The sequence below is a fragment of the Galeopterus variegatus genome, unplaced genomic scaffold (assembly GCF_000696425.1).
Source record: "Galeopterus variegatus unplaced genomic scaffold, G_variegatus-3.0.2 Scaffold126, whole genome shotgun sequence".
Classification (NCBI taxonomy): domain Eukaryota; kingdom Metazoa; phylum Chordata; class Mammalia; order Dermoptera; family Cynocephalidae; genus Galeopterus; species Galeopterus variegatus.
Window position 1 is genome coordinate 183818 of NW_007726237.1, and position 12384 is coordinate 196201.

Genomic DNA, 12384 nt, shown 5'->3' on the forward strand with positions numbered 1-12384 from the left:
CCCTTTTCCCCTTCTCTTTACCCCCCCCCCCCCCCACCACCACCACACACACACGCACACACAGGCAGGGGGAATTAAACAATTTTTTTAAAAGACCACTGTTTGCAACATTTCACGTCTCATAAGCAGGATGGCTTATACCTTCCCAGGGACCATTACAGCACGCTGCTGCATCCCATTAATTGCTCAGCAGATGTTCGGCAGCCTTCTTTTAAAAATGCTTCAGCCGGAGTATGTTGTTAGTAAGAAAGGCAATGCATAATTTGGTTTGTCTCCAAGGAAAAAGAACTGTCTCCTTTCAGGAATTTACTAGCCTTATTTTGGTTTTCAAACTCAGTTCCCTGTTTGCTTTTATGGGAACACAAGGTAAGCATTTGAAGATACCCGAATATCAGTAGAGACTGGATTTTGTTTGTTTCTCCCCATCCATGTGTTCTGTTTAGGAATTCATTAACTTTGATATCTAAACTGAGCTAAACTCTGAATGCAGTCTTTGCTTTGCTCCTAGCCATGTCTGTGTTTTTTTGTTTTCCATGAAATTCCTCTTGAGGGCCTAACCATTCCTGGAAGCTATGCTTTTGAAATTCTGCTTGCATAAGGGAGAGATTTGAAAGTGTATGAGAATAGAGAGAGAACAGGAGAAGCATGTTATCAAGAAGACTGAGGGAGCGTCTTGCCCCGAGTGGTTCTCTTTGGCCTTTAGGATCTGATGGCAGGTGGCATCTGTATTTAACAGACAAAGGCTATAATGTTGCAAAACAACCCAGAGCATTAGAAAAGGGAATAGAAATCAATCAGGCTAGATATTGGACTGGAAGCACTGGTGTTTTGACCAACGTGTGCCTTTGCTTGTGCTATTCCTCATGGAAATATGTCTCCCCTCTTCTTCACTTCTGTATATCTTCTAAGTCTATTTGTATTTTAAGTCTCTGCTCAATGCATTTGACACATTTGCATGGCGTCGAGATCTTTACTGAGATCACATCTCTCCTTATATGGACTCACATGGATTTTTAAAATCTATATCCTTCTGATGATGATGATCATAAACCATCATCATCATCATCATCTTCATCACTCCTATTTCACTTCTTGTGGATATGGCTCATCATATCTTTATATTGTTTCTATAATTGTACTTAGCAGAGAACTTGCACATATCAGGTGCTCAACAAATATTGCTTTTATAAATAATTAGATGTCTAAATAATTTATACCTTCAGAGATATAGTCAAAATCCCATTTCCCCAGTTAACCTTTAGATCCAATTGATTCAACTGTGAACCCATCTCCATGACATGCAACTTCTTACTAAATAATTGGTGAGTGGAGCCCTGTATTCATTTATCCAGTAAGCATCCAGGGAAAACCCATGTCTGTTTTTCTTTTTTTTTTTTTTTTCTTTTCTGTAATGGCAGGTATCCCATTTATATGTATTATAGTTATTTATATATACATTGTGGAGAGTGGGTGCTCCCTGTTTTCTGTGTTCCAGAACAAGATATCCAAAAGAGAAGGGGGGAGGGACTGGCAAGAGGCTGCTGTGATTAAAGGAGACTGAATCAAGTATAACTTACTGGCCCTTCTTCTGCTCTGGTCTATCTGGAAGGAGAATTTCCAGTGTCAGAGAGCAACCTCACTTCATGGCAGAGCTCAGGGTCACATACCTTGGATTACACCATCCTTGCCTTATCAAACCAACGAGACCTTCTTCACATCTTTTGTGACATCTCCCTTGCCCTTTCTCTCACCCCTGCATTTATCTTGGCCTTCTTTATCGTATATTTTAAGAACTATGATGCCTTCTTAAGTAGAGTTTTTTTCCAGCAAGACCCTGGAAAGCTTGGAATCTGATGCAAACCATTTGATCTGTATAGTTACCTGCAGAATAACAAATTTGAGCCATTAGGAAAATATCCCTGAAATGCCAATAGTTTTCTCATTGCCCCTGTTAACTTTGAGTTTACTCAATGGCAGGATCCATTTCAGATGTATCATCTTATCTCTCAAATGGCTCCATACGTTCCTTTGCAATTATTTCTTTAAAGCTATGGTTCATCAGGGGATATGAAATGGGTTAGGATCCTCACTCACTCCACTGTAGCTAGACCTGAGGCATGAATCCTAGCTGCATGGACTTTTACTAACTTTAACCGAAGATAATAACAAAACACTTCGTGCACAAGGTTCAATAAAGATGAGCCTTAATGTTGAATGGGAGCTCACTAAAAGGAGGGAAAATAAGCATGCCAGGTTGAGGGGCTGTGTTGAGCAAAGGCACAACGAGATGACGTTTTATGGTTTGTATGTAAAATGATGTATCCCCTGACATGGTTAGGGTCATCCAAATAAGTATCATCAAATATTTGTAATTGGTATATTTACCACAGGTTAAATGATGAGCAGGGGGAGGAGGATAAAATGCATGGAAAGCGTATATGCCAGTATACTATAAACTTTGTGTCCATCACCCATGCGGTCTAGTGAGGAAGCTTTCATTAATGAAGGTTTGAGAATATAAGACATAATAAACATGAGAAAGGGAAAAAGAGGTAGATGAAAAGATTTTTAATTATAAGTTTGGGTGACAATCCATAATCTTTTCTCTTTTTAACAAAGTACAAGTATTAGGGGGCCGGCCTGGTGGTGCACTGCTACTGTGCGCTGCTTGGGAAGCGCGGCGGCGCTCCCACCGAGGGTTCGGATCCCACATACAGACCGGCCGCTCACTCACTGAGCGAGGTGCGGGAGCAACACCGAGGGTTGCGATCCCATAGTCGGTCCCGGTCCGGTACGGGGGCGACACTGAGGGTTGCGATCCGTTGCCGGTCATGAAAAAAAAGACAAAAAGGGAAAAAATTTTTTAATAAATAAATAAAATAGAGGAAATTCTAATGTATGCTATTGGTGGATGAACCTTGAAAGATGGCAAGTGAAATAATTCAGAAACTATTGTATATAGTTATGTAGAAACACATATGTATTACATGTATGAGATATATGTGGTAAGACCTGAATGAGGATTTCAGCTTTGCTCAGTCTAGAGGAGAAAGGTGTTGAAGTCAAAAAAACAAAGTACAAGTATTTACATATAGAAATTTTCAACCCAAGTGGCCAGACTGTATATTAAACTATAAGCTTTAATTTGCCAACTCTTTGCAGAGTCTCAGGTGAGAGGAATCTGCTGACAGGTGATAAATTAAAGCCTTCATTGCTGGTGCAAATCTTTCAAGCTCCACCAAACTCTGTATCTTTGTTTCTAAGAGAACCAATCGTCATGAGTAAATTCAGTCTTCATATTTGGCAGGGCGAAGGGGAGTGGAAAGCGGCTTAAAAACATGTTGATTCTTCTGTGGTAGGGTAGATAAGGGTCTACATGAGAATAGAAGGTAAAGAGAGAGCAAGCAAGGGGCAACACTGACATTTTACTTGAGAACACAAAAGCCTAATAGATTAATTCATGCTAAATTGAGAACAACTACCCTTCAAGGAGTATTTGCATTTCATAAGAGTTATTTATTGGACAGATGAACTGAAATGTGGGTGGTAGGATTTCTGCACAGAGAGACTAGAAGGGCTGGAGCTTACTGGTTCCCTCACACCATCTGGCATAAATAAAACCCTGGTCTATGATTGGAAAGTCTCTTTCCATCCCAGAGTAGATCTCTGCTATAAAGCAGTTGTTCACAAACCAGACTCTACATCGCAGTTAACCTAGAAAGCTTCTAAAGACAGAGACTTTTCAGGTCTACCTGCACACAGTGAGGAATCCCCGGGGGATTCCAGGAGGGCGATGTCCAGGAATCTGCACATTTAGTAAGTTTTTCAAATGATACGTATGCAGACAGCCCCTTCCCTAGTCTCAACAACCACTCTTAGAGAGCATTCCACAGACAGAAATCCATCTACATATCAAGGAAAGATGAATGACTATCTCCAGCAGTAAATCTGATTTACAGCTCAGGGCATCCACTAAAATAGAGGCATGAATTAAATAAGAATGGCCTGTGATATTAAATATAAGAGAAAATTAGTAATAAACATTAAAATCTAATTTCTTGACATATTTGAATCCAACCTAATTGGCAGAATGGGTAGATGATCATGGGAATAAGGGGGAAAAAATGAAACATACTTCAGAATCTGGGGTATACTGTATCCATAATCTAGATGAACGGCAAAGGCCAGCCAAGAGCGCTGGTCATGAAACATTTGAAAACCGATTAAAGTGTGAACTGGAATCTCAGTGGCAGATGTAATTGAATAGTTGGGAGTTTTATGAGAGTTAAACAAATAATATTATCTTGTGCTATTCATGTGTTAGTGTGAGCAGAAAATGGTGCATTCACATCTCACTATATTTCTACACATATTTCAGAATGAAGATGCTGTTCTACTCTTAGCTTTCTAGTTGGGTGACTGTGCTTCTGGAGTTTTGGACACACATGACAAAAAAGGTGAAATGTCAACATTTTTCAAAGGAAGAGCCTCAAATCTCAGGTTAAAAAAAACACACACATGCACACACACAAAACCAGTAACACTGCTTCTACCCCATCCATCGGCTGCCTTGTTTAAGCACCTACATTCAGAAAAACTGTCCTTTGTCAAGGGTATGTGTGGATTTTTAATAAAACTGTTATCTTGTGTTATCTTGGCCTCCACGGTTGCTGCTGACTGGTTTAATTTCTTTTGCAGGTGCAATAAAAAGATATCATCACAGAGATATTAGAGAATTAATATTACCAGGCTTCAATTGCTAGCACCAGATATGTTATGAGTCAATGTGGGAGGGGATAAGAAACTCAAATTTTTCAGCCTAGGTCAAGATACATCATGAATTCCACCCTATCATTTTATACTGAGAAAGACACTTTCCACTTGAAGGCAGAATTACCATTAGCCAAGAAGCTTTAGAAATTAGAATATAATTTAAACCACAACGTTATGTTGCAAATGCCAAATAGGAGTTGTGGAGCTCTGAACTGTAAAGCAAAATAAGTTGTTGAAATAGCATTTTCCATTTAAGAATGGAACAAGTACTAGTGAAATTCTTCCACAGCCGATAAATTTATCTGTCTCTTTAGTCTCTGGTTGCCTTATTATCTACATAGTTATCATTTAGAAGTCTATTATGAGTAAAATCATGGTGGTGGTATTTTTCTCTCCTTATGGTTTTTCTCCAAAATAAATACATATTTTTTTCCTCTCCAAGTAATTAGGTTGTTTCACAGGTACATGGACCCAGTGGCTTTCAACAGTTATTAAATTGTTATGGTGTTATGATAAGTAATAACGGGTGCCAAGGGATCTAAATATATTACTTTCCCCGTGTGATTAAACGAATGTGAAACATTCATAAATCTACCAGGGGCCAGCAATGAGGTTGCTCTTTATCTTCTAATAAATTCTTTCTTCCACCTTTTTTTCTAAGATTACCTGAGTCCATAAAAGGGACTAAAATGACCACAGCATAACTGGCCTGAGTTGACCAGCCTGGGGGGATGTACCTGGACACTCTTGGTCAGAGAATGGTCAAGAAGGAGTGATCAGGTGACTAGTTCAGAAAGAGGGTAAGACATGTATCAGGTTGGAAATAAGTGGTAGGTAGGACATAGAAATGCAGTTCCCCAAGAGGAAGGCAAGGCAGATGGTCAAGAGAAACTGGCCAAAAAAAAAAAAAAAAAAAAAAGGCAGGAAAACGCATATAAAATACAGAGAAAATACCACAACCTAGAATAAGTTACCCTTTATTCATCAAGTTTCTTATACCTAGAGTAACCAGGACTTTATTAAACTTAGAACACCAGAGAGACAGAACCAATAGGATATATACATATAGATAGAAATATGAGTGGGGATTTATTAGTGGAATTGGCTCACGTGATTAAGGAGGCTGAGAAATTCCACAAAAGCCCATCTGCAAGCTGCAGACCGTAGGATGCTGGTAGCGTGGCTCAGTACAAGTCCAAAGGCCTCAGAAGTAGGGAAGCCGATGGTAAAATTCTTTCTCTGAGGTAGAAAGCCTGAGAACCTGGGGGGCTGCTGGTATGAGTCCTGGAGCCCAAAGGCCGGCAAATCTCAAGTTCTGATGTCCAAGGCAGCAGAAGAATTTATTTCAGTTCTTCCAGAGAGAGCAATCTGTCTTCTGTATTTGTTTTCTCTGAACCCCCAGCCAACTGGATAGTGTGATCTTCCCCACCTGGCCCACTCAGACTCACGCTTATCTCTTCTGGAAACACCCTCACAAGCACACCCAAAAGAAAGCTTTACCAGGTTTCTAGGTATTTCTTAATTCAGTCAAGTCGACACCTAAAATTAACCATCACAAGGACTATCCTGGATTGTTACAGCTGTTGTGTCACCATAAACTTTAATAGCACCCCTTTCATAAAGTTTCTTGCTTGAGAAGAAAACAGTTATGGTCACTTTACTTTTACCCTGCTACCCTGATGGTGGGACAGAGGTCGATGCCAAGCACTGGGTAATGTGGAGACCAAAGATAGGAATTGCTAATTGGATGTTTAACAAGTTGAAAGAGATTGTTTTGAGGAGAGTAAGTAAGCTATTGCTATGTAACAAAACACCCAGAAATTTTGAGGCTTAACAGCAAGCATTTAGTATTGCTTATGCGTCTGTGGATCGGCTGGGTGTCTCTTCTGCTCTTGCCTGTGTTCACTAGTCTGTCTGCCTTCAGCTACGGATTGTTTTATAGGGAGTGCTGCTGATCTTGGCTGGCCTCTCCCAGATGGTACGGTCAGCTGGCTATAGGCTACTCTAGAATGGCCTTGGTTGGGATAATTAAGCTCTTCTTCACATAGTCTCTCATCCTTCAGCAGACTGTTCTGAGCTTGCTCACACATGGTGGTGGTAGGATTCCAAAACAGAAAGCACAAGTGTGCAAGGCCTTGAAACTCACAGTTAGCACACCATCACTTCTGTAGCATCCCATTGCCAAATGCAGGTGATAATGATATCCCAGGTTCAAGGGGTGAAGAAACAGATTTCACCTTCTGGTGGAAGGACCTTCAAATTCATTGCAAAAGACTTGGATGCAGAGAAGGGCAGAGAACTGAGCAAGCAATGTATCAATCTACATGAGGCTGACTGCTCACTTATGGGAGACTTGAAATGCTTGTGAGTAGTTTAAAAAACTCTCTCCTAGAGCCTTAAACAGATCGAGCTATTAGCAATGAAGCAGCATATTTTGTTTTGTTATGTTTTGTTTTGTTTTGTTTTAGTGACTCAGAGAATGTAAAGATCGGACAGGTCCTTAAGATAAGGACAAGATATTTTATATGTGAGAGAAAGTGAGGCCTACCATGCAGGACTCGCAAGTTGTTATGCATAATAATCACCTGTGTAGCTTGACACATAATGGATTTCTGGGGCCCATCCTAAGATACATATATTTTTTTCTTGAGTAAAGCCTAGGAAACTGCATTCTCACAAATGCTCCAGGTAGTTCTGATTCAGGTAGTCTGTAAACTGCATTTTGAGAAATACTTTACATAGTAGTCAAGATTCCTCATTGACTTTCAACTCTAGAAAACTAAAACATGTCTTTCTCTCGTCTGTTAATTATGGTGATGTTTGGTCTTGGACGTACCCGTGGTTATTACTTCTTGGCCAAGTGAACTCAACTCCTGTGACTGGATGTTCCTGAAGATTCATCCTCAGTTTAAATCCAGCAATAGTGCTTCACCAGTCACTAGAACTGTTAAAAGATAAACTGAGACGCATTAAAATGTTATAGTTTATTTGAGCAAACCGAGTCATTCACACGCGGTGAATGTGGAAGTAAGGCAAAGAAAATATTTGATTGGTTTAAGTAGAGCAATAGCCTTTTTCCACTGGAACGTCCTTAGTTACAGGTTAGTTGGCAGTTTCTGATTAGTTAAGCTTAAGTTTCACTTTCTTAGAATATGAATGTTTACACTAAGTTATGTTTCAACTTGCTTACCTAGGAATGCAGGACTCCAGAGCTGCCTCAGTCTCATGGCTTCTCACTTAATTATTTTATCAGTGCCTTCTCTGGTAATTTCCACCCAGTATGGCCTGCAGTATCATGGCTTTATTCTACTAAGGTGTAGCAATCCTTAAGACTCTCATGATTGAGTTTGGATTTGAACTGGAGGGAAGGCCCACTGGCCAGTGAGGGTGCTCTGGAATGGAAACCTTTCTGGCCCTTCTGCACTCCAGAAAAGCTTTCTGTGTGCTATTCCCACATCATTTTAATTTCTGAAAAAAGATTTTAGACCACATGGATTTTTGTGATAGTCAAGGCATACAACTAAAGCCTGACTCGGGTCTACTTTGAAGGCAGGAAATGAGAAAAGAAAGTCAAGTATGGGGAACTTGCTTCTTCAACTTCCTGACAGCACTAACTTTTGGATTAGAAATGTAGTTAGAGTTCAAAGTTTCAGGGTCATACTGTAGGCAGACATTCTCAAAGAAAGTCCCTTTGATGGAATGAGATTGAGCACAAGACAGCAATAAGGGCATTCTATATGGCTTCCTTGGGTGACACTACCATGACATTGACTTTCGAGCCAAGCAAAGGGGCAAAGTTGAAGCAAGGGGCAAAGCGGTGCCCAGTAGAGGCATTTCCTAGAGGGTGTTGTGTGGGACCTCGCTCTGTAAAGACCGTGTGGTCAAATGAGTGTGAGAAAGACTAGGGTAAAGTTTAGTTAGTTTCTTTCCTGCAGGACTGTTATGAACCTTTAATGTACTGATGTGCAACGTGAATCTCCAGATAGGGAACACTGCATGCACCCTTTTCCAATATTATTTGATCATGGAACTCTTTTGTCATCTTTTAGGACTTTTTCCCTATAGAATACACTTTCAGAAATGTGATAGAAGTAAGATGATAATGCTAAAAATATTAGGCATGTGCAGTGTGCCAGGTCCTATTACAGTGCTTTGTCAATTCTGTCTCATTTTATTCTCACAACATTCTAAATAAACCAAACCCTTGTTTTATCTCCATTTTGCAGATGAGGAAACTGAGATTCAGTATGAATTACTTAGCCCCTTATGGGGCTAAAAAGGAACCATATCCATTACTTAACGCCAAATGGAGTTTTAAGTTTACTCTCAAACACACATTTACTTAGCACTTACTGCATGTTAATCACTTTTCACAACAAGATTGCTATCACCGTAAGCATTCCTATTGATATAACCAACCCACGTCCCCATGAATAAAATATTCAATTTATTTGCAGGTTCCTCACAGGATTTTAGAAACAACATGTGCCAGCACCCAGGCTTAAAAACGTTGAGTCACTTAGAATACTGCTTGTATACATGTTTTACTCTGTGCAAGAATAATGGCAAAAAACTGCTCAGCACTTTTCCCCACACATTTACCTTGTTTAAACTGCAAATGGAGAGGGATTAATTTATGCTAATTCCACACAACAAGCTAAAGCCCATTTATCACAAGTTTCCATTCCTCAGCAAAACATGCACAAATGCACCTAAGTGTTGGGTGAACTAAGATATGCAGCTGCTGTTGTGTGGAGCAATAATAGACCTGTTTATATTCAGGCACAGATCAGCAAGCAGAAGCTACCCACAGAACACAGAGGGCAGTGGTACTCAATTTCTCGCCACGCTGCCAGCTGCTACCTGCTGCTGCCTGTTTGCCTGCCTCTGCGAAGTGACTAAACCATGCAGGGTTAGGGAAGGGGACTGTATATCACTGGTTTTAGAACTCGGGATACTGCAGCTTATTTTCCCAAAATAATATGATAATTACTTAATAGTGTTAATGCTGCTTGTTTATGGAATGATGATTTGAGTGTGAATAATTTAGCACTGAAAGATTTAACCTTGTGATGGGGAGAAAGCTAAGAGAAGGAAGGGAAGAGAAGAGAAATAGAGTTCATTTATGTGCATGTGTGTGCATGTGCGTGCGTGTGCATGTGTTTGCTTGCTGTGCTACCGAGAGCATGGCCAGAGTAATTTCCTCTTGTAGTTTTTCATTTATTTCAAATGCCAACGCTTTCAAGCAAGCTCAGTGTTCTTGCAGTTGCTCCATAACACTGATACTTTGGTTATGCTGAAAGAGTGTTCAGCTAGAGTGAGAAGTTTAGCTTTATTCCTGCCTCTAACCATCCTAACCTTCTGTGGCCCCTCTCCAGGCCTCCATTTGTTCCCTGTTAAATCCAGGGTTTGCATTAGAAGATTGCCTTTAAAATATCTTCCTATTATTATTTCCTTAATGTGATGATGGTATTATGATAATGTTGACAGAGAGAGAGAAAGAGATCTTTTAGTTACAGATGATGAAATTACGTGATATCTGAGATTTGTTTCAAAAAGTGGTTAAAGGTTGAATGTGAGTAGAGGTAAAATAAGATTGGCTGTTGGTTGTTGGTTGTTGGTTGTTGAAACTGGGTGGTGGGTCCATGAGTCTTCATTTCTCTATCTTCTCTCTCTCTCTCTCTGCATATATATATTATATATATGTATAAATGTATACACACACACATGCACACATATATATGTGTGCATATATACAAGGTGTTGGGAAAATAGAATAATTTAATCAGGCCCCCTCACCTTAGGGACGGTTGGGGGCAGTGCAGCACATTCTTTGTAAGCAAACTTTGTGTGTGTTGGTAGAGTTAGTGCACATGCACAGTGCCGCAACCTGGCCGGTGTCTGCCTCCGATGGCTGCCACGCACACAGCCATGCTCTCGAACCTATGGCTTCCAAGGACCTGTTAGCTGGTTACCTAGCTCATAGACCTGTGTGTGAGGGGTCTGGTGACCCAGCCTGGTGTATGAGGGGTCTAGTGACCCAGCCTGGCATGTGAGGGGTCTGGGGACCCAGCCTGGCATGTGAAGGGTTTGTGACCCAGTCTGTGAATGGGGTTGAGGGGTCTGTGAGCTCCAGACTCAGCCCTAGCTTGGCAATTGGCCCAGTTGGCAGGATTCGGGCAGGTAAAAGAGCATGATACAAGAGTACTTCAAAAAGTTCATGGAAAAGTGGAATTGAAAGAAAATATATATCTTTTTATGAACTTTTTGAAGATCCTTTGTATGTTATCTAAGGCTGAGTGTAGGATCTATGATTCTAACTGCTCCTTTCAAAACTTAATAACATTTTAACTTGTGTCACGTTAATTTTCTTCTAGTGCTATAGTCTTAATCCTAATCCTCATCCTCAGAAACATCTTTTTAAATTTCTAATATCTCCCACTGAAATTAGCACAGGGCTGAATGTACTGAAAATGTGTGTGTGTGAAATGACTCGGGTTCAAGTCTCAATTCTTCCCTTTACAAGTTCTAAGTTTTGGGAATGACATTACACAATGAGCACTTGACTGTTTCTACCTGCTTACTGAGGATCACAGTCCCTGCCTTTCACTTGTGAAAACCAGTTGTGATAATGTCTATGACAAATGGAAGGTCTTCTTTTCTGATGATATCCTACCATTTACAATGTGAGTCGTGAATTATTTCCAGACTTCCTTGCTGATAGCACTGAGAGGGTGACTTTCTAATTTCTAACGGAGAGCAAGTGTGCCTTGGGTGTTGGAGTGCAGTGCGACCACACCCATCCTTCCTACTCACAGACTCACACCCCTACTTCACACCTTCAAGTGCCGTTTGACTTATACAGGAAAGAATAGTTGGGGAGGGAAGTTTGTTATGTTCAGAGCCTCCTAAAAACTGAACCTACTAAACAGACTAAGCCTATTTTCTTAGAAAAAAACTTGGCTTTTGTTTTTCACCAAAACCACGTGGTTATATGAAATATGCTTTCTAGTAGTGGTTACTGAGAGGCTGGGATGTAATCCTACAAAAACCAGACAGAGCAGAAGCAGCGCAGAGTCTTGTCTGGGACCATCAGTACTACAGTCACTAATTCTTGACCTTTTTTACCTGGCTGACCAGAATGTTGCCTTCTCAGCTCTCGACAGAGAAAAGCTACAGAAAATGGTGTTTAAAGGTCACCTGAATTTCTGGGTCTCGGGCTTTGCTTAAATTGATGGAAGGTAAAGGTCAGCATACAGATGTCCGTGGGGTGCATATGGCTCATCTTTTATGCTTGAGCTATGCTATATTTGCAAAATGTCAGCTTTTGAGTGGGTAGAAATCAACTGCAAACAAAGTCATTACAAGTGCAACAGGTTTGACCCTGAGATGCAGGAAGAGTTGAGGTGAAGAAAGATGTTTTCCAAAACTTCACTTTAAGGGTGCTCAGGGAGGGAGACTCTTTTATGAATGCAGAGGATTCTGTTTTGTCCAAAAGGAGACATCACTGCATTTGGGAGGCTGGAGCTGCTCGGTGAGGGCTGTCAGGGCTTTAGGAAGCTGCAGAGACAACCGGGTTACAAACCCCTCCCCCAGTATCAGAGCAACTGC

At 40.6% G+C, this 12384-nt stretch overlaps 1 protein-coding gene across 4 annotated transcripts in view; it reads left to right on the top strand.

The window, feature by feature from the left end:
• Positions 1 to 12384, top strand: part of SORCS1 (sortilin-related VPS10 domain containing receptor 1) — a 200302-nt gene that overhangs the window by 181727 nt on the left and 6191 nt on the right. The window lies entirely within an intron of this gene.